The following is a 27,096-nucleotide window of genomic DNA, read 5'->3' on the forward strand; positions in this document are numbered from 1 at the left end:
TGCTGGGACATGGCCGAGGGTGGAAAGCGGAAGGTTTTTAAAAAGTGTCTAAATGCTGTCGGATTGCTTGCCAGCCTCTGGTAGACTCCAGCACGATGGGATGGATAGGATGATGCATGCATTTTACTTTCTAGCGGAAGTAGCATCTGATTTCACGCTGCGCTAAGGGGGAAGCCATTAGCATGCTAACCTTGTCTACAAATGTCACTTTTTTATTGGAAGAAAATGCCACCATGTAGCGCAATGCGAGGAAGGCTTATCGGGATTACCGCCTCACGTCCTCTGGAAGTTCATATTTGATGTCGGACAAGTTTAGAACATGTATTTAAGAGAGGGTGAACTCAAACATGCCCCCCCCCCATCCTTCCTCGGCGCCGTGGGGTGGCGGCGTCCATCATTCATCACCATGAACATTGCTCGTTGCTCCCGGTGCAAATATGCTCATTGTGGCCGTCCCCCCCAGGCCAAGCGCTGAATGGCTTCCCTCCCGTTGTCGGCAGCGAGCGTATTGTGAGCCAATCAAAGCTGTTTCAAGATAATGGACTGATGTGCCAGTCAATGGAGGAGAGGAAAACATCTCCCAACATCTCCAAGGTACAAACATAATAGGAAGTCAAACAGAATGCCTTTTCGCCCCAGCTGTTGTAAATTCCCCTTTTGTCAATCTCGCCTCGGCCATGGCGGCCATTGTTCCGCTTTTTGGAGAAGGAATTGGATTTTTTTTCCCTTCCTTGTTGCCGACTTCCCTCGCTCACCGATGGCCGGATTTAATTAGGACGTTTGTGAGTGATTTATTCACGCTAGCTGTTCCTCTGACCAATTCATCTTGACGAGGAAAGTACAATGGCCTCCGAGCATCGCTAATAACGCCCCCCCTCGCCCCCCCCTGGAAAATAAGCAATCAAGCTGCTTGCCGATGAAGCAGAAAGACTTTTAGTTCTGCTGCATCCTGGATGGAATCTGATGTGACGGGTCAAGGATCAGCGTTCAAGGGAAGTCTACTCTTTTTGGAATCCTCCAGTCCCGATGTGAGACCTGAACACACAGCGTTTTCTTTTCCACACATTCTAAAGATATAGAAACAGGTAAAAGGAGGCCGCTAAGGATGCTGGTCATGGGACACACCTATTCTTGGGACACGCCTAAAAACATGGTGTGTTCCATGACAAGCATTCATTAGCTGCCTCTTTTACCTCTTTTTATATCTTTACAACACTCCGACGTGTGCTCCTGTCTCATAGAAGGATTGAAACAACAAGTCAGCTGGGGTAGGCTCCAGCCTGTCTGTGCTCGGCAGGTAATGGAAGAAGGAAAGAGTTACTACGGTCAATTGAGTTAGTGTACGTTTTCAAAGTCCCCAAGTGACATATTGGCCTTTCCGTCACCATCACACGCTAGAAAAACCCAATCATGCAAGTTAATGCAAGTTATTTGCTCCTTTCCCCCCCCCCCACCAAGGGAAAAGGTCAGAATTTTAATGGCTTTGCCCACTGTGGTAATCGCCTTTTTGTGTTAGCCTTTTACAAACTAAATGAAACGGTTAACCTATGCCGCTCCATTTTAATAAGTGATGTGCCATTAAACACCCCCCCCCCCCACCACCCCCCCACCCCACTGACTCGTTCCGCTGCCCTGCTGGTGGCCGCACATTCTTCTATTCCCATTTCGCCGTCTTGTAGCAGTGACTACACACGTGGAGACGCACACCAGGCGGCCTTCCGCGGGTCCTGGGGGGGGGCACATCTCCCACGGTGCAAAAACTACATCATCATACCACAGACCTCTGTGGGGGGTGCTGGCACAGGAAGTCGCATACTTCGCTCCGCCTTTGATTTGACTTCTGTGTGTTGGTGCTTTGTGATTGGCCGTGTGATCCGGGATTTAGCACGCTACGTAGCGGAATGAGCGCTACGTAGCGGAATGAGCGCTACGTAGCGGAATGAGCGCTACGTAGCGGAATGAGCGCTACGTAGCGGAATGAGCGCTACGTAGCGGAATGAGCGCTACGTAGCGGAATGAGCGCTAGCGGGCCGCCATTAGCCATTCGTTCAGCTATTAGCGGACCTTTGAAAGCCGCAGACTGAGCCAAGTCTCCCAGCTTCAAGTGTCAACACGATACTCGGCTCATTTGTGTCCCGGCCCATACGACGTTTGTTGAATGTTATCATCGGGGGGGCTAATGTTGGCTCGCTCTTCCATGCCGCCAGAGTCGGCGTCTACGTCTCCCTCTTTCACGAAGGAGTCCGGCGGCTTCCAGACAAACAAGTCAAGATTGCTTCCCAAATCAGCATCCAAGTTTCAGGGGAGGCAAAAAAGGAGTTAATAGGAGTAAATAGACCAACTGGGTTGAAGAGAGCGCAGCTGCTCCCCCCCCCCCCGCTGCGCCCCCTGATTGCTTTAAGAATGCACGCTTACACCAATCATCAGCATAAATTCACCAGCGAAAAACATTCCCACCACAAGTGTGTCCTTGAGGGAGGAGAGAGGAGTGACGATGTCGTCAATGTTGTCGCCACTCTTCTCTCCGGCCTAATCCTTCCCCCTGGAACGCGGGCGGCGCTAAACTGCCAGCAATGAGCGGCGTGCGGGGAGTAAATGGAGGGAGACCAGCGACCACAATGGCCCCGGAAAGTGGCTGCTCTTGTAAAAGGGAGGATTAGAGGAAGAGGGATGCTCTGGTGTAGGCGTGCCCACCGAGACAAAGTCCGCCTGAGCACTCCTGAAGTTGGACGCTGGGGCTCACTGGGGGCTTGTTGGCTGTCCATGCGGAGTGGCTCGTCTTTATGTTTGTGTTTATGTTTATGCAGTGGCATGCTTTGTGTGGTGGGGGCATGCCCACCAACACAGCAGTCCTTCGTCTCGGGGCCTCTCGGCGTCAGAAAGGCTGTCTGTACATTTGTAGAGGAAGATGCCCTGACACTAAAAAGCATCCGGTACTCCTTCTATGACTTCCCTTGCAAGCTTCCGGTTTGCTCTTCCGGTGCGTCGGCATGGAATGGGAGCTGGGAAGTGTTGACTGCCTTCCAAATCGGAGCAGACCTTTTGTAGAGCGGCTTGTCGTCTCTCACGCTGCAAACGTTGACGCTAAGATACAATGTTGATTTATTTGCGAGTGCTGCGGTAAAAGGGGGGTGGCGACGTCGTGTGTTTAGGTGTGCATGGGGGGGCATTTATGGGTGATGGGGCTCCCAGGTAATTATAAGAGACAGCTGCCATGACTTCATGCATCAGTCCCGCGTCGGCTCCACACAAACACACACACGCCCCCCCCACATCAACATGGTGTCGTTATTAGCGGGCTGATGCACATAAATGTGGTTTTACGCAGCAGCTAAAATAAGCCCGTACACGGAAAGATGCGCTTCACCGGGACAAAAGCGGGAGAACGGCCTGGACGTTATATGCACGCATCACTTCCTGGCAGGGCGGTACCCGCGTTGACTAGATGATGGACAAAAGTAGGTCTCGCTGGTTATCATCCACCAAGCTGGCCTGGTCCCCACAACGCCGACCCAAACACAGCATCCGTGTGCTGCTGACTCAGTGCCGGCGTTCCCACTGCAGGCTGTCGTGTCCAATTTGGATTTGTTTTCTCCAAATTCCCTTCTTCCTGCGGTCGTTGCGTTGCGTGTTTTGCTGAGTGTTTAGGGAAGTAAAGACGGCTGCGGCTCTCCTTTCATTTCAAGCATTTAGTCGCCATTTTCTCAACAAATGATTCCGTGTCGGAGATCAAGACGCTTCACTGACACACAAACATCCTTTATGGATGACAAGGAGAACCTTTGCATACACGGGAGTATCTTTCTCCACGTGCGGCACGGTCAACCCCGCCATCCATGACGTGGAGATGGGACGCGTGGTCAGATACACATCAGCTGGTATCTCCGTATGAACCTGATATGGGATGGAATTGCACTGACATGAAAACATCTCATTCAGTTGGCCTGCGGTGTGAACCTACCCTCGGAGTTGGGACACTATCAACAGATACCGGCAGCGGAATCCTTTCATCGTTTCTCATCAAGTGTGTGCTTTGGCCGTCCAACTCACACAGAAGGATGGACAATTCCCGTTCCCTCCTCTGGTCCTCCTGGAGCACCTCTGCTGGGGTCCACACCAGGAGATGGGGGCGTAGTGTGTTCCTGATCCGTGGGCGCCTAGTGTGTGTCGTCTGGCTCCTGTGTTCCGTCTCCGTGTGGTGTCATGGCTGCATGCATCATGGACCCGCTAACAAATTAGGTGGAGTAGCCACTCCGCTTCCCCTCTCACTCAGCTGTCAAGTGGAAGCAGCCAAGCGTTCCCCTTCCTCTCCACTCCACTGTCATCTCGCCATCTCGCCATCTCGCCTTCCTCTTCTTGGCACGCCCGCCATCCCCCATCATTTCCCATACCTGTCCATCGGGATGCAGGAGTGACCCCCCCCTCCATCATTCTCCTTCATTAATCCATCCGTCCCCGTCCCTCCACACACAGAAGATATCAAACATGAGTACGGCCGTACCGTGGAGTATACGTAGTAGTATTATGATACTTGCAGTCCTTTGGGGAAATGTATGAGTAACACTTCTTAGTCTTACGCTCTAGTGGGAACATCTTAAGGATTTTTAAAAGGTGGCAAACATTAAAATAGTCTCAAGCTCCAAAGAGAGGAAGGGACACACACACACACACACACAGTACTACAAATACCACACACACACACACAGTACTACAAATACCACACACACACACACACACACTACCACACACACACAGTACCACACAAATATCCTTAAATCCAAGAATGAATGAAGCTTGGCGGCGTGCCAAGGATGGACGCTCCGCCCGTCATGGAAGCTAGCATCAGCTAGCAAGTACATTACAGTGTGACCGTGACCCCTGAAGGTCGTCAGGTTTTTATCTGTTTGACGAGTCACATGAGCGCACACATCGCTAAGCGTACACAAGGACGCACACATAAGCACCGAAACGCACCGCTGCCTCCGCTCCGGGCGGGCAGGGCCGAGGTTGCGTGTTGTTATGCTAGCTCTTGGAATGCTTGGAATATCAACGCTACCGCGAGCCGAGCCTGAGTGACGGCAGGCCAGCCGTCATGAAGACGACGCAGACACGGATAATAGCCTGGATCTGGCGGGGCTGCGTCCGCCAGTCACGGCAGCGGATCCATCACACCTCAGAAGCCAGCCTGCCGACAGGAAGTACCGATCCACACTGGAGTTTTGTCTCTGCATAGCGTTCCCATGACATCCAAAGCCCGCGGTGTGACAAGCAGCAGGTGAATGCTGGAGCCCACACCGGACACTAGGTGTCAGTAATGTCACATGGATGACATCATAGCCACCACAGGAAGTACTGCATCCAACAGAAAATGTCTTATGTTGACTAATAGGAGTGTAAAGATGACTATAGGGTTGTTATGTCATGTCGGGAGGGCTCTTTAGAAGGTCGTAAAGAGGTTCTCTGTGCTCTAACAACCCAAATGCTGCATTTGTAAATCAGGAATCTTTGGCGGTCGGGTGTGGAACCCATGAAGAGATGAGCCCTGGTGTGGCGTGTACAAAGCGCTATTACATTTAGCATTAGCTTAGACTCAACCCAATGGTAAGAGTAAGATCTAGGCTAGAATCAGAAAATCCAGATTTGGGCTCTGGGAGTGAGAGGAAGAGGTGAGCACACAATTTGCAGCTGTGGGGGTACCATATATTATAAAGTACACAACAGAACAATACAAATACACAACACTAATTTACAATACACATTTCAATGAGCTCAATTTACAAAATGCATTCATCTGATGTACTGAGAGTCCCAAAACATACAACGGTCCAATGGCCCAGTAATCGGGTGTCCAGAGGGTCAGGGGTGGAGGAAAGGAGTGAAGTTTCTATGAAGGCCAAAGAGGGACAAAAGGAAAAGGACGGCTGCAAAGCCTCCTACCGGCCCCATCAGAGCAGAGCGGGTGAATGACAGCTCATCAGCTCATCAGTTCATCTGGGCTTCAAGCTTCCAGGCGGGTTGCCTCAATGCAGGTTCCTAGCTCGCCATCAAAACCTGGCCTATGTAGAATAGGACCAGCATACATCAATTTATGTGCACACAGCCATTCTAATTACATATATAATACAAGTCGTATCATAACTTCAATTGTACAATATATTATCATTTATAATAAATAATTGCACTTATGGTATTATTCATTATAATCAAACTAGTCTTAATCTTACAATTCAATTAATCAACTTAAAGTGCGTTCCTCAAACCACAATAAGGTTTAAATAATTCCACGTACCATTGAGAGAACAGTGACAGACAAAGGTACTAATAAACGGTGCTAATGCCGTTTAGCAATGAAATGCCAACACTCACCAATTCCATAGTTGTGATCGAACACTGCTCTTTTTAGTTCAGCGTTGCGCCGGTGGACGGCCCCTAGATTCCGAACCATGCATTTAAATGTTTAGATTTTGTCCATTTGTAAACTTCAACAACAACAACAACAACAACTTTTAAATACCTGCGGCGATTCTCCCCATGCGTCCCTCACCGCTACCGGTGTGTCGTCCCTTCCGGACTAGATACGGCACTGATTGGCTGCACGCCGTCACGTGACTTGGTGAGACACCGTCACGTGACCTAGTGACGTTGCACCCCGAAACATTGTACGCACGGTAAATTTAGTCAATTGAATTCATATTTATATTATTATTTATATAACTTTATTTTCCATCTTAAATTAATATTTATATTATTATTTATATAACTTTGTTTTCCATCTTAAATTAATATTTATATTATTATTTATATAACTTAGTTTTCCATCTTAAATTCATATTTATATTATTATTTATATAACTTTATTTTCCATCTTAAATTCATATTTATATTATTATTTATATAACTTTATTTTCCATCTTAAATTCATATTTATATTATTATTTATATAACTTTATTTTCCATCTTAAATTAATATTTATATTATTATTTATATAACTTTATTTTCCATCTTAAATTAATATTGATATTATTATTTATATAACTTTATTTTCCATCTTAAATTCATATTTATATTATTATTTATATAACTTTATTTTCCATCTTAAATTCATGTTTATATTATTATTTATATAACTTTATTTTCCATCTTAAATTAATATTTATATTATTATTTATATAACTTTATTTTCCATCTTAAATTAATATTGATATTATTATTTATATAACTTTATTTTCCATCTTAAATTAATATTTATATTATTATTTATATAACTTTATTTTCCATCTTAAATTAATATTGATATTATTATTTATATAACTTTATTTTCCATCTTAAATTCATATTTATATTATTATTTATATAACTTTATTTTCCATCTTAAATTAATATTTATATTATTATTTATATAACTTTATTTTCCATCTTAAATTAATATTGATATTATTATTTATATAACTTTATTTTCCATCTTAAATTAATATTTATATTATTATTTATATAACTTTATTTTCCATCTGGGTTCCACTGGTCATGAATTGAAGAACAATAGCCTTTGACTGATGGATCAGCTGTATGGGGGGGGGGGCTTTGGTACCATTTTTAGTTGGTGGTAAGAGCTGCAAACCCTGATGAAGGCCAGACAGGCGGAGACGGCTTGAAGACGGGGTCCTGCCCTCTTGGAGGTGTTGCAATGTTTGGTCTTCATGCGTACAGTTGGAGGAACCGAGCCAGCGAGCAGGAGATGTGCCGCCTGCGCCAGCTAGCATGTGGCATCCAATCACGGGCAGCCATTTGTGTCATTTGCATGAATTGAGAAAGCCGGGCTCCTTCTAATAGCGTCCTAGCATGGCAATCAAAGCGGTGGCACACATGGCAGCTAAATGGTAGCTTTCAAACTTCTCAAGATGATTTGGAGCGTTCGCCCCTCCAAACCTTCTGTGTCTGAAGCTTTAATTGCGCGAGCCTTCGTGCAACGGAATGATGACTTAACGAGGCCTCGTGAATCACCCGACCGCTTTACACCAAAACCACGCCAGCGGCCACAATCCTGGTACGCCAAGTCCAAGGTGTGAAAATGAGACTTGTTGACCGTCCTGGTGACTAAGCCGAGAGCAGCGCCACGTGAGGCCAGGACGCTCACATGGGCGAGCGTGTGGCGTGTGGCGTGTGGCGTGTGGCGTGCGGCCGCAGGTAGCGATGACTGATTAGGCTCCTGGAAAGCGGGGACAAATGCACATCATCAGCGAGCCCATTCACGAGGGAGCGTCTGACAATGGCTCCTAATTAAGCAGATAATTGCTGGAGATGGCAAAGATTCCTGCACTTCTTTCTTATTTGCATGTCTTCTTGCACACTTTAGCTCCTCCCTCTTTGCCTCGGCAGCGGAACAGTCACCAATCATAACACGGGGGGGGGGGGGGGGTGCACGGGTCGCCCGGTCACTGCGGCCGTGCCCTTGGGCATGGCACACGCCGCCTGTCACCAACACGTTTGGCAGGATGCTCGTGTCCCTGATGATTGGAATCATAGTACATTGTATCCAAAACCGGAATCGTTCCTTTCTCGAGCTTGGAATGTCGAGCTTGGAAATTCAGTGGGCTAAAAAGGACTCCAAGGTCTCTTGGAGCAAACGTTGCACTTCCGGGAAACGTCTGAACGTCGTTGCCCTGTCTTGATGTTTGCTCAAAGTTGGGTTGCAGCCGAGTGCTCGCTGAGTAACGTTCGATTCCTTTCATTGTCACCAGGTGACTCTGGTGATGCCGTTTGGCTTTTGATGCTTGAGAAGAAGATGATCTTGCCTCGTTTGTGTTTATTCTTCCATGGAGTCCACTAATGGGGCCTCCACAGCTCATTTGACACGTTTAGTCCATCTACACAAGAAAGATGTTTATCTCTCCTTCCTCCAATTATATTTCTCAGGATTAAAGCGTTACACCGCCACCTGTTTCCTTGGCAACGCCAGCATTATTACGCCTTTACCAAAGCATATCAGCACATGGAGGAAGCCAACCTAGGCTGACGGAGAGAATGGTTGTTGGGCTCATGGCTGCTTATGGCTGGTTATGGCTGGTTATGGCTGGTTATTGCTGGTTATGGCTGGTTATTGCTGGTTATGGCTGGTTATTGCTGGTTATTGCTGGTTATGGCTGGTTATTGCTGGTTATGGCTGGTTATTGCTGATTATGGCTGGTTATGGCTGGTTATTGCTGGTTATGGCTGGTTATTGCTGGTTATGGCTGGTTATTGCTGGTTATGGCTGGTTATTGCTGATTATGGCTGGTTATGGCTGGTTATGGCTGGTTATGGCTGGTTATTGCTGGTTATGGCTGGTTATTGCTGGTTATTGCTGGTTATTGCTGGTTATTGCTGGTTATTGCTGCCGAACCTTGCCATGGAGTAGAGTAGAGTTTCCTTTAATGGCCCAAGCAAACAGGGTGTGTTTGTAGAGGAGGAGGGTTGGGGGGGGGTGGGGGTGGGGGGGTCTACCTCTAAACTGATGAAGCATGAAGGCTGTTAATAATGTAGAAGGTTTTCAAAATTCAATCTTGAGAAGGTGCACCGTTAAAGAAGGAAACAAAGAGTCGGACACGGAGCCGAGTGTATATTTGACAGGTGACATGATTCTTTTTCATGTAATTGATTTGCTCTGCCATTTGTTTTCCCCTTTTTCCGTGTTTTGTGGAGCATAGGAGGCAGGCCTGTGATAGATGAACCTGATGGAGTTCATTTGTTCCTCTCCACACGGCCGAGTAGCCTCCAGTGCCATGAATGTGCTGCTTTCCTGAGCAGGTTATGGCGGAATAATAATGTCCCCGCTTACTAAACATGTTGCTGCTCCACGCTTTCCAGGCCTTCCGCGGCCAAACGGGAAGCAGGGCCACGGGCAAGGCCGTTATGTTGTTTGGAATTATTCCTTTCTTTTCCACGCCAAGCCACGCCTCCCAGTAACGTCTTTCCTCATGACTTTGGTAGCCGGGCTTAAACAAGACCTGGCCAGATGAAAACCTGATAGGAACATAGAACAACAGCATGAACGGAGTGAGCCCTTTTGACAGTCATGCGATCTGGGCGGGTGGAGGCGGGGCCGCTAGCGTACACACAGAGTGCAACCTAGTAGAAATGATGGCAGCACGTTGGCATTTATTTGTTGCATATTTTCATCCTACCTTTCTCAAAAGTCTCTTAGTGTGCGTGTGTGTGTAGCTGTGTGTAATATTTAGTGTGTGTAACACTTAGTGTGTGTGTAGCTGTGTGTAATATTTAGTGTGTGTAACACTTAGTGTGTGTGTAGCTGTGTGTAATATTTAGTGTGTGTAACACTTAGTGTGTGTGTAGCTGTGTGTAATATTTAGTGTGTGTAACACTTAGTGTGCGTGTGCGTGTGCGTGTGCGTGTGCGTGCGTGTGTGTGTAATATTCATTGACTTTTGACCGCGGTGTGAAAGCGAGCAGCTTGGCGGGCGGGCGGGGGTGCAGTAATTACCACAGTTATGTCAGGCGGCGTTGAGGAACGTTGCCTGGGGAGGGAAAGGGCGGCTGTGTAGTGATGCCCCCCTGAAATGAACGGAGAAATGAAATGAATCAATAGCTAATGAAAATGTGTGTTCAGTCTATTACCGCCTTCGTGACGGCGCTAGCCTCGGGCCCGGGACGCCGTGTCCACGGGTGACACGGCGAGTGGCGGCACCCGGCTACGTTTCTCCCGTTCTCCCTCCCATCATCTCATCATCTCCGTCTCTCCCATTTTCCTCATCGTTTTCTATTCCGGCGAGTCGCGTCCCGGTTTTCTTCTCTTCTGCTAACCGGTTTTGGTGCAAACCTGCACAACTCATCATTTGGTTCAACTTCAGGCTTGAACCAAATGCCGCACTGGCGTCAGGAAGTACCTTCCTGCGGCCCACTGATGCCCCCCCCATGGTACTTCTGTTTCTACCTTGCAGGGCTGTGGGCCTGCCACAGTAAACAAAGCTGGCGGCTACGATGAAAACCAAATGTGGTCCAGATTAGAAAACTGATGTTAGAGTCATGCTCACCTGGAGGTCAGGAGGCCAGGAAGAGATGAGGATGTGAGTAAGGGTACCTGAGTACTAATGGAATACTACGGCATGACGACTACAGGAGAAGCAGATCATAAAAGGAGGAGCCACCTGCTGTGGCCCAGCAAGGTGCGCTGTATTCAGGCACACACGCCGAGCAGCAGGGTGACTAATGGAGCTCATATTGTGGGATTTATTGCTATGATGATGATTTATCACTTTGATGATCAGCCTCCACTCAACCTGATGCTTCAGTATGGCTGTCTGCTTATTATTATTATTATTATTATTATTATTATTATTATTATTATTATTATTATTATTATTATTATTATTATTATTATTATTAAAGAAATAGTCTCCCCTTATTCTCCCCTTGGCTGCATCACCAAGGTACCGCCCCTCTGTCTGCCATCTTGAACCAGGAAGTAGCTTGCTGTTAACTCATGAAGACATCTCCCTATGCATTGGAACATGCTAGCATTTAGGAAGAAGATAAAAACGTGTTTTTTTGAGGAGAGGATGTTTGGGCCGCCATAGTGGAGTTGTGGACGTGGGCGTACTCCACTGTACTTTCCGTCCACGTCTCCAGTGGAGGGACACAAAGCTCAGTGCACATTAGTGGACCACTCCCTCAGGATTCACAGATCGTTTCTCTTTCCTGACACGGAACATGCGTAGCTACCCACACTGTGACATCACCTGTGTGTGTGGGTGTGTGTGTGTGTGTGTGTGGAGACAAACGTCAGGCCGTCAGCACTTCCTGTAAACCCCAAACCTTCAGGACCCAATTCCACCAGACTCCTGCAGGACCGTGGTTCTCCAGCCACGTGGAGCCACAGTAGCAACAACCACCCTACTGTGACCACCCCCAGGGAACGCACCCGCCAGGGACTTAAACGGGACAACTCCACACCTTTGGTGCGGCGTCCTGACACGGAAAGCGGGCGTGTCATGTGACCCCTCCGATGAGGCCATGAACGTTCTTCCCTGCCTGAGGTGGCCTCCATGTCAGGTGGAGCACATCCATCCAGCCGGCTAACAAGTAGCATCCCGGCTAACAGAGCACATTGCCTTTCCTTTGTCTCTGCTTTGGAGGAAGAGTGGATGCGTGCGGTCGGGATTGATAAGGAAGGAAGGAAAGGAGACGAGAGGAGGACTCGGATGGAGCTGGGGGAACCAAGCTTGGCGAGATGTGTTGTCAGCGATATCAAACGATATCAAACACCGCCTGCTGTTGGCTGGAAATGTTTACACTCACGAGCGCTGTCAAGTCAGCTGAACGTCATTTGTTTGGAAAGGACCCAAGGGACTTATCGCCGTGGAAATAGGAAGCCATTTTGGATGACTGACGATCGCCACGCGTGCCACGCAAACCCCCCCTTTTCCACCACGCAGCTCACTCTTTCATTGGAGGATATTTCATCTTTGTGTTCCAACAAGACTTACTCATCATACCCATAAAATCCCACCATTCCCAAAATCCATCCATCCATCATCATCATCATCATCATCATCATCCATCCATATGCCACTTATCCTCATTAGAGTCGGGGTATGCTGGAGCCTATCCCAGCTGACTTTGGGGAGAGGCGGGGTCCATCCTGGATTGGGCGGTTACCCGAGGAGCGTTCTGCCGGTAGTTTATGGAATATGGCCGATCCTGACAGGATCATTTTAGCCCAATAATATTTCCCGGGAAGAGGAGAGGGAGGAAGCGGGTCCGTTGAAAGCCGAGTCAAGTCTGCTCCTTGTTCGACTTGTCTTGTCTGTGCTGTTGGCGGTTGCATCATCTTCCACGCCTAAGAAGACGACAAAGGATGTCAGCGGGAATGACCATGGGATCTCATTGGGCATCCTCTCATCTTCATCAAGGCCCGTCTCCAAGTGACGTTTATTCGATTACAAGTGTGCCGCACGCGTTGAACAAAAGCCGGAATTGGCAGAACTCCCGTGGGAATATGTTTTTCTAATCCATCCATAATGAGTGAAAGTTAAGGAAATGGGAAGCGCTTAGCGGGAATAAGTCATTGGACATGCTGAAGCAGGCCGGGGGGGCCGGGGGGGCCGGGTGCTCGGAGAGGCGCATAATGCGGTAGGATGGCTCCTAAATGAAAGTGACGTGACAGCGTTAATGAGACGCCCGCGCCCGCCAGGGGGGCGCATTAGAAGTCACTCCGCGAGGGGCCGTATCGTACTCATCCGCGTACGAGGCGGGAAGGAGGGCGCCGCCGGCTTTGCTTGCGAGGTACGCGGCACGGCGGCGTGGGAGTGCTTTGTTCCCGCCGCTGACATCCAATGATCAATGCTGAGAGCGAGTCATGTGACTCCGACTGTACTTGCCAAACGACACTCGGGTTCACATGAGTCAGTGGAAGTGGAAGTGATAGGCTCCAGCTCGGCGCCACTTTAGCGTCCCTGCAAGGCTTTCCGACCGCAACGCTAGCTGGCTGACAACAATGCTCTCCTGTCGGCCTTGAACGCATCGCAGCAACACACCTACCCCAATTAGCCTGTGCTATCCCTCGGGCTGACACCTTCTCTGGAGGCGGGGCTAAAGACAGGAAAGGAAGTGGAGGAGTTGGAGCAACGTGATGGAAGGCACGAGGAAGACGCGTGTCCTCCTGCCACATACAGGAACCGGCAGCAGACATGGACGCCCGGCCCTTCCTGTCCTGACCCATGTGGCCCGTACATTTGAAAAGGGAGACAGCCACACCGGCTGCTCGGAGCGTGTGCCCGAATACAGTACACCTCGCTGGGCCACAGTAGGCGGCTCCCTCAAAACTCTGCTTCTCCTGGTAGTAGTCTTGTAGTACTAGTACTTATTTCATGGCCTCTATACACTGCTTCTCCTGATAGTACTCTTGTGGTAGTAGTATTCACTTCATGACCTCTATACTCTGCTTCTCCTGGTAGTAGTCTTGTAGTACTAGTACTTATTTGATGGCCTCTATACACTGCTTCTCCTGGTAGTAGTCTTGTGGTAGTAGTACTCACTTCATGACCTCTATACTCTCCTTCTCCTGGTAGTAGTCTTGTAGTACTAGTACTCATGCCATGGTATTTCACATGGGTGTGGTATCAGTCTGTAAAAGAAGCTTGAATATGTATTTGACATATATTATACGTACATATAGTCCATATACACATACGTGTACATCCACATATAAAGTGCGGTGTGTATAAAAAGAAGGAGCGTGTGATTCAACAGCCGCGTGCTTTCACGCCACAGTAAACATTTCACGGCCACGCCAAGCAGGTGTTTGCCTCCCATGCAGGCGTGGCAGACAGCAAATACTGTAGTAATATTGAGTATATCTGAGCAAGGATGAGCAGAGCGAGTGCTAATGTATGCATCGCTACTTCAACTTGTCGCCGCTCTTCAGCGGCAAGGATTTAACTTCCAGTGTGAAGAGGATGGGGGGGGGGGGGCAGGAGAACGGGGGGGACTTAAAAAAAAAAAAGCAGGAGAATGTGAGCGTGATGCAGCTCGCAAGTGCAAGCGTGGATTTTCCACTTGCTCTCTGACCAAATCCCACCATTTCAGGAGATTAACCTCGGCATGCGATAAATGTTGGACTTGGTCTTCCCCTCCAATTTCCTTGAAGCAAGAACCTCCAGACGCCAGCGTGGCATGTAAGATAAAAATGATCACCTAATTCACTCAAGCACAAAATACAATTTTGGAAGGAAGAGGGAAAAGGCAGCAGAAGTCTGTGGGCCCCCCCCCCTCCCCACACCCCCCCACGCCCCCCCTTCACAATACTCCTCATCCAATTCTTATTAAACAAAGTACTTATTCAAACATGGCAAATGGGTCACTCTGATGGTCTGTGGCGTTTCTTCCTTTTCTCTTATCCTGTGGGATTAATGGCATTGTTCCGTGCTCGCCACTACCCATAATGCACCTCACACGTGGCAGCCGGCGCTGTTGATTGCTGAAGGTGCCCTCTGCAGATTGCCGGGATCCGCTAAGCCACTTAAAATGAGCTGCTAAAATGTTGCAATGATTGCCTTCCACTTCCTCCCGTCTCCGCTTTGACAGGGAAAATAGGAATTTTCTAAATGTCAAAATTCCACTTTGTGAAATGCAGCGTTTGAGCGAAGGTCCCCCCCCCCCACAGATGCTTCAGCATGAAATAACAGTTATGCTACCCAAAATAAGAAAACAGCAGGTTGCTTTCGCCGAGGACGCTTGGAGCAAAGTCACATGGTGACGTCACGCCCCGCCCCTTTTTCTCTGCCGTCACTTCTTCCTGGTTTTTGGTTTCGTGGTTGAATGCGGCCTGGGATCATCCAGAGAGGCAGTTGTGATGATATGTACTGTAGTACTGTAGTACTGTAGTACTGTAGTACTGTAGTACTGTAGTAATGGCGGCTGAGACACACAAGCACCAGACTTTGAATGATCCCAACACGGGCTGCTCTTGCATCTGTAGCCCACTCCAAGCTAAAACACAGCTCTCACGCCCCTGACTTCACTTCCTGCCCCCCCCACCCACCCACCCAGCTCCACCAGCACCCAAACACATGAGCATGAGTCTTACTTATATTTTATATATTTTATATGATGTCTCATATTTTCTCATGATGTCTCCTACACTGAGTGTCAAGGTGACTATAGGGGTGTTATTTCATGTCTAGAGGTCTCTAATAATATTTCACATTGCATTTAGATGGTGGTGAACGGTTTTCTATTGCATTTATAAATAATCCTACTTGATGGAAATTGACTTATGGTGGTTTGGCCTGGAACCAATTAACAGAGATAAACGAGGGATTAGTGTATTGATAAAGTAATCAATGTGTCAATCTTTACAGCGTTCCCAATTGACTCCAGAAACTGCATGTCAAGCATTAGCGCGTCACACCAGGGTTTGTTTGCTAGCGAGTCAAAGTTGACGAGTGCGGAAAGACCTAATCCACTCATGGCCGCTCGTTCTTACTTTGGGCGTCCAACTGTCAGACTGGCAGCTCGTTGAGTGATGGCATCAATTCTTAACGGCCTCTTCATATTCTGGCCTAATCTGCATGCAGCAGCGGCCAATGGCGACTGGCATCGGGCCCCCGCACTCCATCTGAACGCTCACTGGGGATGCTAGCTACATGCACACGTCATCCAAGACGCTGGGATCTGCCAAGCGTGGCCTTGAGTGATCCATTAGCGCTCCACCATCTCCTGTATTCATCCCTGCATGGCATTTGTTTACCTGAGGGATCCTGCTAGCGTACGTTGTGGATAGCCTTCCCGCATGAACTTCCGCCTGCAAGGCGGCCACGGGACTTTCTGGAGGCTCAAACGTCTCTTGGGTACTTTTGACCCGACTGCAGGTTTTCCTGAACAAAACCCGCTAATGAGCCCATCGCTCAGTCGGCCGGTGCGGAGGAGGTGAGTTATGATAGCGAGTGGGCGGGTTATGATTATGATGACAACCTTTGGGTCACCAGGGCTCATTGAATTGTCATCAGTGCCCACGAGCTAGCGGCCCGCCGTAGTGCCAGTGGGCAGAGGCTTTTCAATGTTGCCGCTGATGAGAGGAGCACAGAAACGCTCCATCTTGTTGGCAGGAAGTGTTTGTCTGTCCCTGCGGAGCGCCGCCGTATGCCGCCGCGGTGCCGGCCTGCATCCTGCTGATAAAAGCAGGGAAAATGACAGGCTCTTCCCGGCCGGACCACAACATATTCATTAACCGGGAATATGCCGCCACCTCTTCCCGGCCGGACCACAACATATTCATTAACCGGGAATACGCCACTACCTCTTCCCGGCCGGACCACAACATATTCATTAGCCGGGAATACGCCGCTACCTCTTCCCGGCCGGACCACAACATATTCATTAGCCGGGAATACGCCGCCACCTCGCTTGAAATGCCACTGGGCCGACGCGTCCTTCACGCTAATGACCTTGGAGCGTGTGCTCCATGGTGGTGGGAGATGTAGGAGATGCTGGGATTGAGACTGATTCATGGAGTCCATCAAGCTGGAGCCTATCCCAGGCCTTGCCTTTTTGTCCTGGTTTCACCCGTCACTCAAGGCGGCCATTGCTCTCCATCCCATCCGGCCCTTTCTCCCGCCGCTTCCTGTCTTCTCCGTCTTGATTTATTCACCGGGCTCAGGGTTCATTTGCCGAGCCCTCTTTGTAGATCTAAGACGGCAAACAGTGCTGCAAATCCACCAGAACAGCCTCAGACCAAAAGACATCCTGCTCCGCCGCCTGGTTAATCGGAAAGACAACAGTGGCGGATCACAGCTTAAGGCGCGTCTTTAGGCGTGCGTCTTTAGGCGCGCGTATGACGCGGTATCGTGCAGCGGCTCTTTCAAGTGTTTGCTGAATGTCACATGACTTCAGAGGAACACTCCCCTCTCTCCATTATTATTTATGGAGACCCGCCCAACACCGCCGGATATCTCCTAGGGATGGGATCCTAGACCTAGATCATGAGAACATGCATACATGGAACCCTGGGGCTGGTTCCAGGTGGCTGATGGGGTTTTTGTGCTCCATGTTTCGCCATCCTGGAGCATTCGGGACCTCCAGCACGTGAAGAGAATGTTTCCAGGTGAGCTCAGAGGAAGAAATAACAGGAGAAACAAGGAGTGCTTGATTTGCTCACCTGCCCAGTTTGAGTAATCTTGCCTCCTTTTAGTAGTGATGGCTTATGGGAAATATTCTGACTGTCAGGTTCATCGCTACGATGTCATAATCCCCTCACATCAGCCTGATGATGATCCTGCGGCCATGTCATATTTTGAGGTGCCCTGGGGGGTCTCCCTTTGATAGGAGCTGATATTCCCACCACTCTTATATCCTTACCTACCAGCTGCTGAGACGCAGCGCTGCCTCCATCCAGCGTCGCGTCCATGTGACCATGCAGTCCCACGCATGGACATCTGGAGGAGCTGCGATTCCAGTCCAAAGTTTGGGGGATGAACGCACATCGGAAGCGAAGACGAGCTGCTGAGCCCAACGCAGGAAGGCGCTGGAGGCAGGAGACGGGCTATTAAAAGATGAGACGGAAGACGACAATGAGCCGAGGATGGAAGTGTGGGTTGGCCTGGCGCAGACTCAAGAGCGCAGATTTAGAACGGCGCTTTGCTCCAAGAAACCATATTAAAAATGCTTTGTTATGGTCAGCCAATTAGCTCTTATGTCTTGAGTCAGATATGAATGAGTGCCATGCGCCTACTCGCGCTTGTATATTTAGCTGGAAAAACAGATTGTGCTCCACGCTACAAGTATTCAGTGAAAGCCTCCTCGTGCCAACGTGATATGGAGCTGGCAGCCATCGGCGGCTGTCATCATCTTCACTAAATACATCTTAGGTATCTGGCCCAGCGGCTCCGTATTAATACCCCAGTGATGGCCCCCGTGCTTTGGCTTGCCCAGGAATAAAGCAGCTATGTTGGGGTGACGGGACTTGGCAGGTGGCGGCTCAACTTCTCCAAAGTGTGAGCCTCCGCATGAAGTTACAGCAGGTCCGTCTCCGCCGTGTCGGCTCATTGACAGACACACGCCCCCCCCCACCCAAACTTAGCAGCATGACAGTGGTCACGCTTGGCGAGACGCGGCGCTTGGGAAGGTGGATGTTGCTGTCAGCAGCCAGATGTTTGCGTGGGTGGCGTCCATTACCTTCGTGTTCGGATGGTCGCATTTTAAACGCCGCCTAAATATCTGACGAGCTTGGGTGTCGCCATCCGTCCATCGCATCGCCCACCCATGCGTCCCTCATTCATGCATCCTGTCATCTCCGTGACCTCACGGATTCGTCACCTTGTCATCTGCTCACGCGTACCTCCAAATCAGCCGTGCGTACGCTATCTCCCATCCGGCACGTACGCTGTCTCCCATCCGGCACGCACACAAGCATCCACCCATCCCCGCTGGAGCACGAGCAGTGACCCAAGCTGGAACCCACGCCGTCTATTTGCTACCTTCCTCAACTAGCAGCCGGAAGACGCCATCAACATTTAGTGAGGATCTGGATACCTGATTTTAGTGACTATGACATCATTGGAACTGTCCACCCCCACAGTCAGAATGGTACGAGCCGTGTGGGTCATCCTTCCTCCAACAGGAAGTAGGTCCACTTTTTACCCTTTCATTCATAAATTGGAGCCCTGGTGGAGGTCTTAGCCGGACTGGCTCAGCGTTAAGGTGGCGGAGATAAAGATCCATGCGTTCCCACGCCAATCCCGGCTGGTGTCCACTCATCCTTGCTGGTATTTAACGAGGTGACATCGCTTGTCAGGTTTCATTGGCTGAGTGCATACAAACAGATTTAATTAGGCTCCATGCTCGCCCTCGCTAAATAATTGACACGTTTACACGGAAGCATCTCGCCGACTGTAATTAGTCCGGCTTTCTTGTGTTTTGGTTGTTTTTCGTCATTTTACAGCAGAAAGTTGAGCAATACGACAAAAAGCAGATGTAATGGCGGTCGTCTGAACCCGTCCTGATTGCCTTGTTTGTTTTCATCCATCTTCTCTTTGGACCCCTAATTTGTCGGAGCGAGCCGGCGTAAGTGAGCGGAGCGCTGGCAGCGCCTGAATGCGGCTCCTTGTGGCTGGCTTGGCTCGGCCGCCGCTCCTCCAGGCAAGCCAGGTTTGTGTGGAGCAGATGGCGGAAGAATGGGCCTTCCTCTTGGTGCCGTGCTCGGACACATACAAATGGCCGCCGCTCATCATCGCTCATATCATATCCTGAGACCACGGCTTCGGTCCGCCAGGCCGCCGTCCCGTGTGGAACGCGTCGTGACGTATTGATCCGTGTCTGGTCGACTCATCCTCTGCAGGAGCTCTGCTGTGATGTCATGAAGACTGATTGACTTCCATGTGCCATCCTGGCCATTGTTCCTGCGCCCATCGATACTTCAGATAAGAGAAGTGATGATTTATGGCGTTGGACGGAGTTGCTGGGGTGGACTCTGGCGTCATTCCATGCTGGGATGAGCGTTCCTGTTGTCATCTCGGAGTCTTCTCGGCACATCGGCACCCGGTGACAAGCCGAGCCGATGCAGAAGCTGATGTCTGCACGTCGTCGCTAGCGTCTGCGTGGCGAGCAACATGTGGCAGGCCGGGGAGGAGCAGGAAGGAAAAAAGACGAGTGACGACGGCTGGCGTCTTTGAGCGTCTCCCTGCCAAAAGAGGAGGGAACATGAATGGCGGCATGATTGAATAATGTTAGCACAGCTCTTCGGGTGTTGTTTTGTCTTGGAGATGAATGGAGCAGCACAGCGGCGCCGAGATATCTGTGTCGCCTCGGCTATGTGTTGTGCACACAACCTCACCGACGGTAATTAGAGCGCCGTGTCGCCGTCTGGCTCGGCCTGCCAATCAAATCATGAGAGAGTTGTGCGTAACTAACAGCGCCGAAACGCCTCTGCTGAAATGCTCTCAAACGCTTTGGATTCAAAGTCAAAAACTCCACAGGCTCCCGTTTCAGCTCAGAGGCCATCTTGCCAATGTTCCTGCCCAAATGAGGCCCAACGCATGAAATATGGCCGCCATGTCAACACTCCATTTCGACAGGCAGAGCAGCACAGCCTCACCACCTCGTTCTCATACAATTGGCTGAAGGACAAGACCTGGCTTTGGACCCGACACGGGGAACAGGAAGGGAGGAAGCAAAGAAGGAAGGAAGGAAGGAAACTTTGCAGTGCGAGGTATTGGAGCGTGTCACCTGTACAGATGTGATCCACATCTGGTGGGGGGGGGGGGGGGGGGGGGGGTCTGTGTGACAGACAAGTGTGAAGGCTGACGGCAAACTGCTGTTCATCTCGACAGCTCGCACCCGTTTCCATTCGTTGTGTCGACGCGGCCAAGAATGGCGTTCCTGCCGTTCCCTCGCATGCTTTGCACGTGTGGCGGCGTCCTCGTGTGACTTGCACCCACTCGCTCCTTTCACAGCGCTATGTAGCTAGCTGGCGGAGTAAACGATAACATCGCTGTGGGCGGTGCCGACAGCAGACGCCACGGCCACAGCCGGACTCGCGTAGCAAGAAGCTAACGTTTAAAGCGGACGGTTGAAGCCCCTCCGTGTCCAAGACCTGGTCAGACCGTGACAACGTAGTCACCCCCCCTTCCTGCTTCGACTCCCACAGAGACAACTGCAGTGGTCGAAGGAACGGGGCTTTCCAAAGATGGTGTGCCGTTGCCGAGTGGCACCTGAAGGAGCTTCCACCTGATAAAGGTGGCAGCCATTATTTTGAAGAGCAGCATTGTTTACCATGCAGGGACACGCCGCCCCCCCCAAGCAGAAGAATGGGCTTTTGCTGCTGTGCGGTGTTATCAATGTGCTAAACGCTGATAAGGAAAACTTGCTTCAGGACACCCGCGGTAACGATAACCTATGCCAATCGTGCCAGATTGTCACAAATCATGATTGAAATCTCCGGCTTGTAAAAAGCCAATCAGCATATCAAGGTTTTCCTTACGTCTGCCGCTCCCCCATTCCATGATGGAAACGTTTGTTTTGCGGCATGCCGGATGTGGAGGAGCTTTGCAAAGGCGGCTGCAGGCGGGATGGAAGGCCAGATTGTTGCCAAGGTTAGAAATTCCCAGGAGCAAATTGTATTGATGGATGGATCTATGAAGGATTCCTTGGCCGCTGTGGCTCAGGTCTGACCAACGTTAGCCGGCTTGCGGTCTGCAGGATCTTTGGCTTGCGGTCTGCAGGATCTTTGGCTTGCGGTCTGCAGGATCTTTGGCTTGCGGTCTGCAGGATCTTTGGCCAAGATGACGGCAGTCAGCATTTGAGCCATAAAAGGCAACATGTTCTTCTTCTTTGCTTTTCTCTTGGCATTTTTCACACAATGACCTCATCCACCCTTAGTGGCCAATCACGGGGAAGAAGAGGTTCGTGTGAGCTAGCAGGAGTGCAGCCTCAGTCCTAATAAATATCAGTCAATCAATCAATCAATCAATCAATCATTTGTGGCCGAGATAAAGATCATCATCATCTCAGCCATGCTTTCATTTGTGGACATGAATCCTAAGATTCACTCTTTCATCACACAACGCTCACATGGCCTTCATGGCCAACTCGTGGTTATATTAACCCCCCCACGTCACCCCCACCAACACGACCCTTCCACCCCCCAAACCCCCACCCCCAACCCTTCCCTTGCACCCCCCCAACCTGGGCTGCCACTTCTTCTTTTTTCATTCTCTCCTGTCTCCATGCTGAGTCTGTCAGGCAGGTACCACTATTATTAACTCTCCTCTTTGCTGCCTGTGTGTGTGTGTGTGTGTGTGTGTGTGTGTGTGCATGTGCGTGCATGTGTGTGCGTGCATGTGTGCGTGTGTATGTGCGTGCATGTGTGCGTGTGTGCGTACAGGGTTTAGCAGGAGGAGTAAAGCCGGGTCGCACGGCGTCTGCGGTGCAGCTGATATTGGTGCGGCCGGGGGGGGGTCATGCCGGGCTTACAGGGGGCGCTGCTGAAAGTAAATGAATGATGACACATGCTCTCACGGCCCCCCCAGCCCATTTTGTCAGCATGTAAAACTAGCAGATGAAATGCTCATGTTTTGGGAGCGTGGAAGGGATGAATGGGATTGCAGGCGTTCTTCTTCCCTGTGGGAAGAATCCTCTTTGTTTCCGAGGTTTTGGAGGAAATGGAATGAGTCCTGAAAGCCGAGGTCGCAGGGTGTCCCGCTGGTACATCCTCATGCTGATATGTATGATGTCATACATATACATACATATGTCATACATATGTATGTATATGTATGATATGGACATGCTGGAGTACTGATGCCACCAAACGGGTCTATATTGGACGTACGTGTAGGAAGTCATGCTCATAGAAGTTTGCAGTGTAATGTAGTACTATGTGGTACTCCATGTACTACTGTGCGTGGCCAGGACAAGTAGTTGGCTAAAATGAGATAAGATAAAATGGTCTGATTGAGCGGGAAAGGAGGGGGGCTGGCCTTAGCCCGCTATTAGCTCCTAATTCGTAAAGAAATGATGCAATTAGCTGCGGCGTGAGGATGTGGGCCATGAGAGAGGACGGCGTAACCTTCGTTTCATCTGTTCGGCAGCAAGGCAGGCGACAGGGCGACCCGTTTAATGAGAGAATTTCTTAGCCCGAGTGTCTGGAAGTGGCACTTTAGCTTCCCTTTGAGTGCTTTATTTTTCCTATTTATTTCTCTAATATGTGTGTGTGTTTCTCTTTTGGAAAATACTCATGTCCTTAAAACAAAGAGGTAATTTGTCTGTGCATATGAGATAATATTGTCTGGGGAACAGAGCGCTTGCCCCCCCCCCCGCTTGGGAAAGTGAGGGGAGGTGATGATTTCAAGGTGTGTGTGCATATTGTGCATGAAAACACTGGCATGGAGGACGTGTCATGAAATAGATATTCGCTCCAGTTGCATGCCATCATGTCGGGAGATCCAGTGCGGGTAAAGATCCAAGATGGCAGCCGAGGCCGAGCCGCTTCACCAAGGCAAGAAAATCTATTTGCTCCAATTTTAAGCTTTTTTCCCACATTGGACACGCTGGACAAGATCCCAGGTCCAATACGCACATTGATTGGACAGCCAGTGTTGTTGTGTTGGATTGTGATGGAAGTACACCACATACTCATATACTGTACTGCTTATACCTGCTTATGCATGGCATGAAAACAAAACGCTCCAATTAGTCTCTATGTCGCTACGCCAGTAAGGTAGTTCTTGGGCGTAATAATACTACTAACTGTACTTGATATGTAGCTCACGTGACGGATGTGGAGCCTTCTTGACTCTTTTTAGCTGTTTTTATATCTTTGGAACACACGGAGAACTCGCATAAGGATTGTGAATGGTGGCCACGTTCCCTTGAAGTGACGATGAAGAAAAGCGTGGATGGATGGTGGACACATGTCAGCTCTTATTGTTGTCAATATTAGATTTGTCCTCACAAATAGACAAGAATCTGAACAAACGTGACTGCGGATCCTGAACAAGCAACGTGATATCAAGTGATATCACGTGATATCATGCCCCCAAGATGACATTCCTGCCATGGACAGCCAGAGCAGCGGAGAACGAGCAGGTTCATTTTGAAGCGCGTTGCTGTAGAAGGTGTGTCACGTTCATCCCCTGACGCTGTGAATTGTGGCGCTTGACGGTAACCATGGCAACTGCAAACAATACAATCTTATGAGCAGCCTCTCAGACAAGCGACCCTTTGATTGCAAAAGCCGTGCTTGTGGATGGGAAGCCGGCGTGACGCGTTCACAGGGCGATCCACAATGGCGCCAAATAACAAGAGCTGACCTCCTGCAAGGCTAAACATTGGTCACCTGTGAAATCCATGCCTGACTACACGGGGGCTGAAACTTGCTATCGCCATGGCACCCGCCCCTGCTTCGGGCGGACTCCTGCACCTGCAACAATCCGGCTAACGTCTGAATCTCCCGGACGGGATTTATACCTTCAACTCCAACCCCGCTAACGCACTTGGCCGTACGACGAGGTGGCATCATCCACAACGCTTTTTTGCACCCTCATTGGCATGGCGTGGAGCCCTCACAGCTTCCATGCATCCTGCGCTCCAGCGGTCCCAGTTTGAGGTGGTCTCGCCGTGTTTCCATGCTGTGGGAATATGTTATCACGGAAATCTTTGCGATGATTATCGATGTGCCACATGCTTCCACACAATGGAACGCCCAAAGACGTCTATTATGTGCCGCCGCTTAATTAGAAAGCCTCCTTTCATTGTCACGAAATCCTGGCACAAAACCCCTTTCACCATTCCGACATGCGCTCCTCTCACGCATAATTGTATTACGGACGACGGGACATTGTTCCCGTTTCATCACAGCCCGCAGCTTACAGCGTGCGGGACAAAGACGGGAGCATATGTGGGATCCACTGCTGCTCAGCCTCACTTTGAGCGCGTGCGAAGTCGTTGACGCTTGCCTCCATCGGCTCCTCGGACATGGACCGTGGCCGTGGAGGTCGTCCGTGGGAACATTCCAACTGGGGCTTGTTGTCAACATCATCTGGCGGTCAATCCTCGTGGTTAGCATGGCTTGTCTGAGTACTCGACACCCACGACCGTGTTCCAGGGTGGAACAGCACAGGAGACAAAGACGTGGACCCCCATGAAGACACGTTGTATTCCGAGAGGGGGGGGTAAATTGTGTAAATGTGGAATATTAACTTTGCTCTCAGCTTGTTTGCTTGTTGTTGCCCTTTGGAGGAAAAGCTTTGCCAGACTTGATTGATTATTCCTCATCTTAACAGCTTTTAGGAAGTCGACTTTGAAGCTTTTATTGCTTATTTACATTTTGGAAGACAGACTTTTCATTAGTCTTCAGGAATATGAAGTGACTGGCGATGTTGCTTGGACAGGGTCTTTCCTTCACCGAGGCGTTAATGCGTGTCTCGCTGCGGGTGTTCCGTGGTTGATTGACACGACGCTCCATGCTGGGAAAGAAAAGTGATGAGGAGGGTCTGTTTGGCGAGGGCATGGACCATCCTAACCTCCGACTTCACACTCGGCCGTGCAGCCAATGTCGCCTTTTGCTTGCACTGCCAGGACAACTGGACAACTTGGACATCGCCGTCCTACAAGGCCCTGCACAGCACAAAGATGGCCGCCCCCAGGCGGAAGTCACCAATAAGACTTCCGTGGTGGACCCCGCCTCTAGCCCAAAGACAGCTGGGATAGGCTCCAGCATACCCCACCCTAGTGGGGATAGGCGGTAGAGGATGGATGGATGGGATTAATGAATTCATCCATCAAAGCAAGACTATTTTTTATTCTGAACCAGGAATGTTTTAGTCTCGTGAGACCTTGTGACACCCGGCGTTTCCAAGGACGTTTCCAAGGACGTTTCCAAGGACGTTTCCAGGATATTTGTGAAAAGAGCGGCAGGTCGCCTTCATGCGACAGGCGTTTTTCACCAGCTGAGGGTAAAAAGGAAACAGCGGCCCCTCGGAAAAGGACATTACGTCTGCCAATTATCACATCCTGCGTGCAGCACGGCAGCGAGCAGCAGATCATGTAACAGCTTCGCCTCCCCGCGCCTGCCGCACCACGCCAGCCGCCAGCCGCCAGCATCCAGCGCTAAGACACATCTGGCACCTCCGCATTTGCCACTTAGCCAAATGACATTACTTCTAGCTCCTTGCCTCTAACAAGGTGCTGGGAAAATACGAGAGGAACACGGCAAGAGACAAAGAGGCAGAGCAGCTAATACGCTGTTAACGATTGCTCATTGAGTTCCCCTGCTTCCCATTACACACACCGTGCACCCTTTAACCTTGTTAGCGGCCCACGGCTGCACGCCGCCACCGAGCGCTTGTTGCGGGATGCGCCGTGGCTCAGGTGCGCCATTGGTGGAGATTTACCGGCCTGTAATTAAAATAGAAATTTCATTCTGCTAATCTGGCAGAGGTGAGGGAGGAGGAATAATGACTGGGGGGTGGGGGGGTGGGGGGGTGTTGGCTAGCCACATACTAGCATTAGCGGGAGATACTTCACACACGCTGTTCAAACATGACTTAAAACAGGCTTATCTTCACAAAGGTTAATGAGGAGACACGGACTGCGCCTGCTACAAATGCACAACACACGGCTCATCTTCCACTGCGCTGCACGTCTATCACGTGCACGCTCGCACGCGCACGCACACACACACACAGGATAAGCTCCAGGCATCACACGATAGAATCCTCAATTCCAATGACATCCTCGGACGATTTAATTACTTTTTCTTTTGATACAACTCACAAGAATCAGCAGACTAGATTTTAATCTCACTTTTCTCCATCTGTGTGTCGCTGCCTCATCAGACACGGCCGCTAATTATGCTGTGGCTTTTCTGGTGACGGGGCAGGACTCCAGCGTCACCGTGCAGGTCACCGTGCAGGTCACCGTGCAGGTCACCGTGCAGGTCACCGTGCAGGTCACCGTGCAGGTCACCGTGCAGGTCACCGTGCAGGTCATGCATACCACCAGCAGGTATATCCCATCCAAGACGCACGTCTGTGCTTTTATGTCGGCTACTCTGCTAGCTGGCTGCAAATACGGTCGTCCTGGGCTATATCACAGTTTCAATATCAC

General features: G+C 49.9%; 1 protein-coding gene and 1 long non-coding RNA gene across 2 annotated transcripts in view; one reads left to right on the plus strand and one right to left on the minus strand.

Moving 5' to 3' along the window:
- Positions 1 to 27,096, plus strand: part of adarb2 (adenosine deaminase RNA specific B2 (inactive)) — an 89,464-nt gene that overhangs the window by 23,210 nt on the left and 39,158 nt on the right. The gene's annotated exons all lie outside the window — the stretch shown is intronic.
- On the minus strand, positions 5,606 to 6,577 carry LOC131108656 (uncharacterized). The gene is made up of 3 exons (XR_009120500.1): positions 6,515 to 6,577; positions 6,367 to 6,429; positions 5,606 to 6,056 (listed from the first exon to the last, which is right to left on the minus strand). It is a non-coding gene; the product is annotated as an uncharacterized LOC131108656 (long non-coding RNA).

This window comes from Doryrhamphus excisus, chromosome 21, assembly GCF_030265055.1.
Source record: "Doryrhamphus excisus isolate RoL2022-K1 chromosome 21, RoL_Dexc_1.0, whole genome shotgun sequence".
NCBI lineage: Eukaryota > Metazoa > Chordata > Actinopteri > Syngnathiformes > Syngnathidae > Doryrhamphus > Doryrhamphus excisus.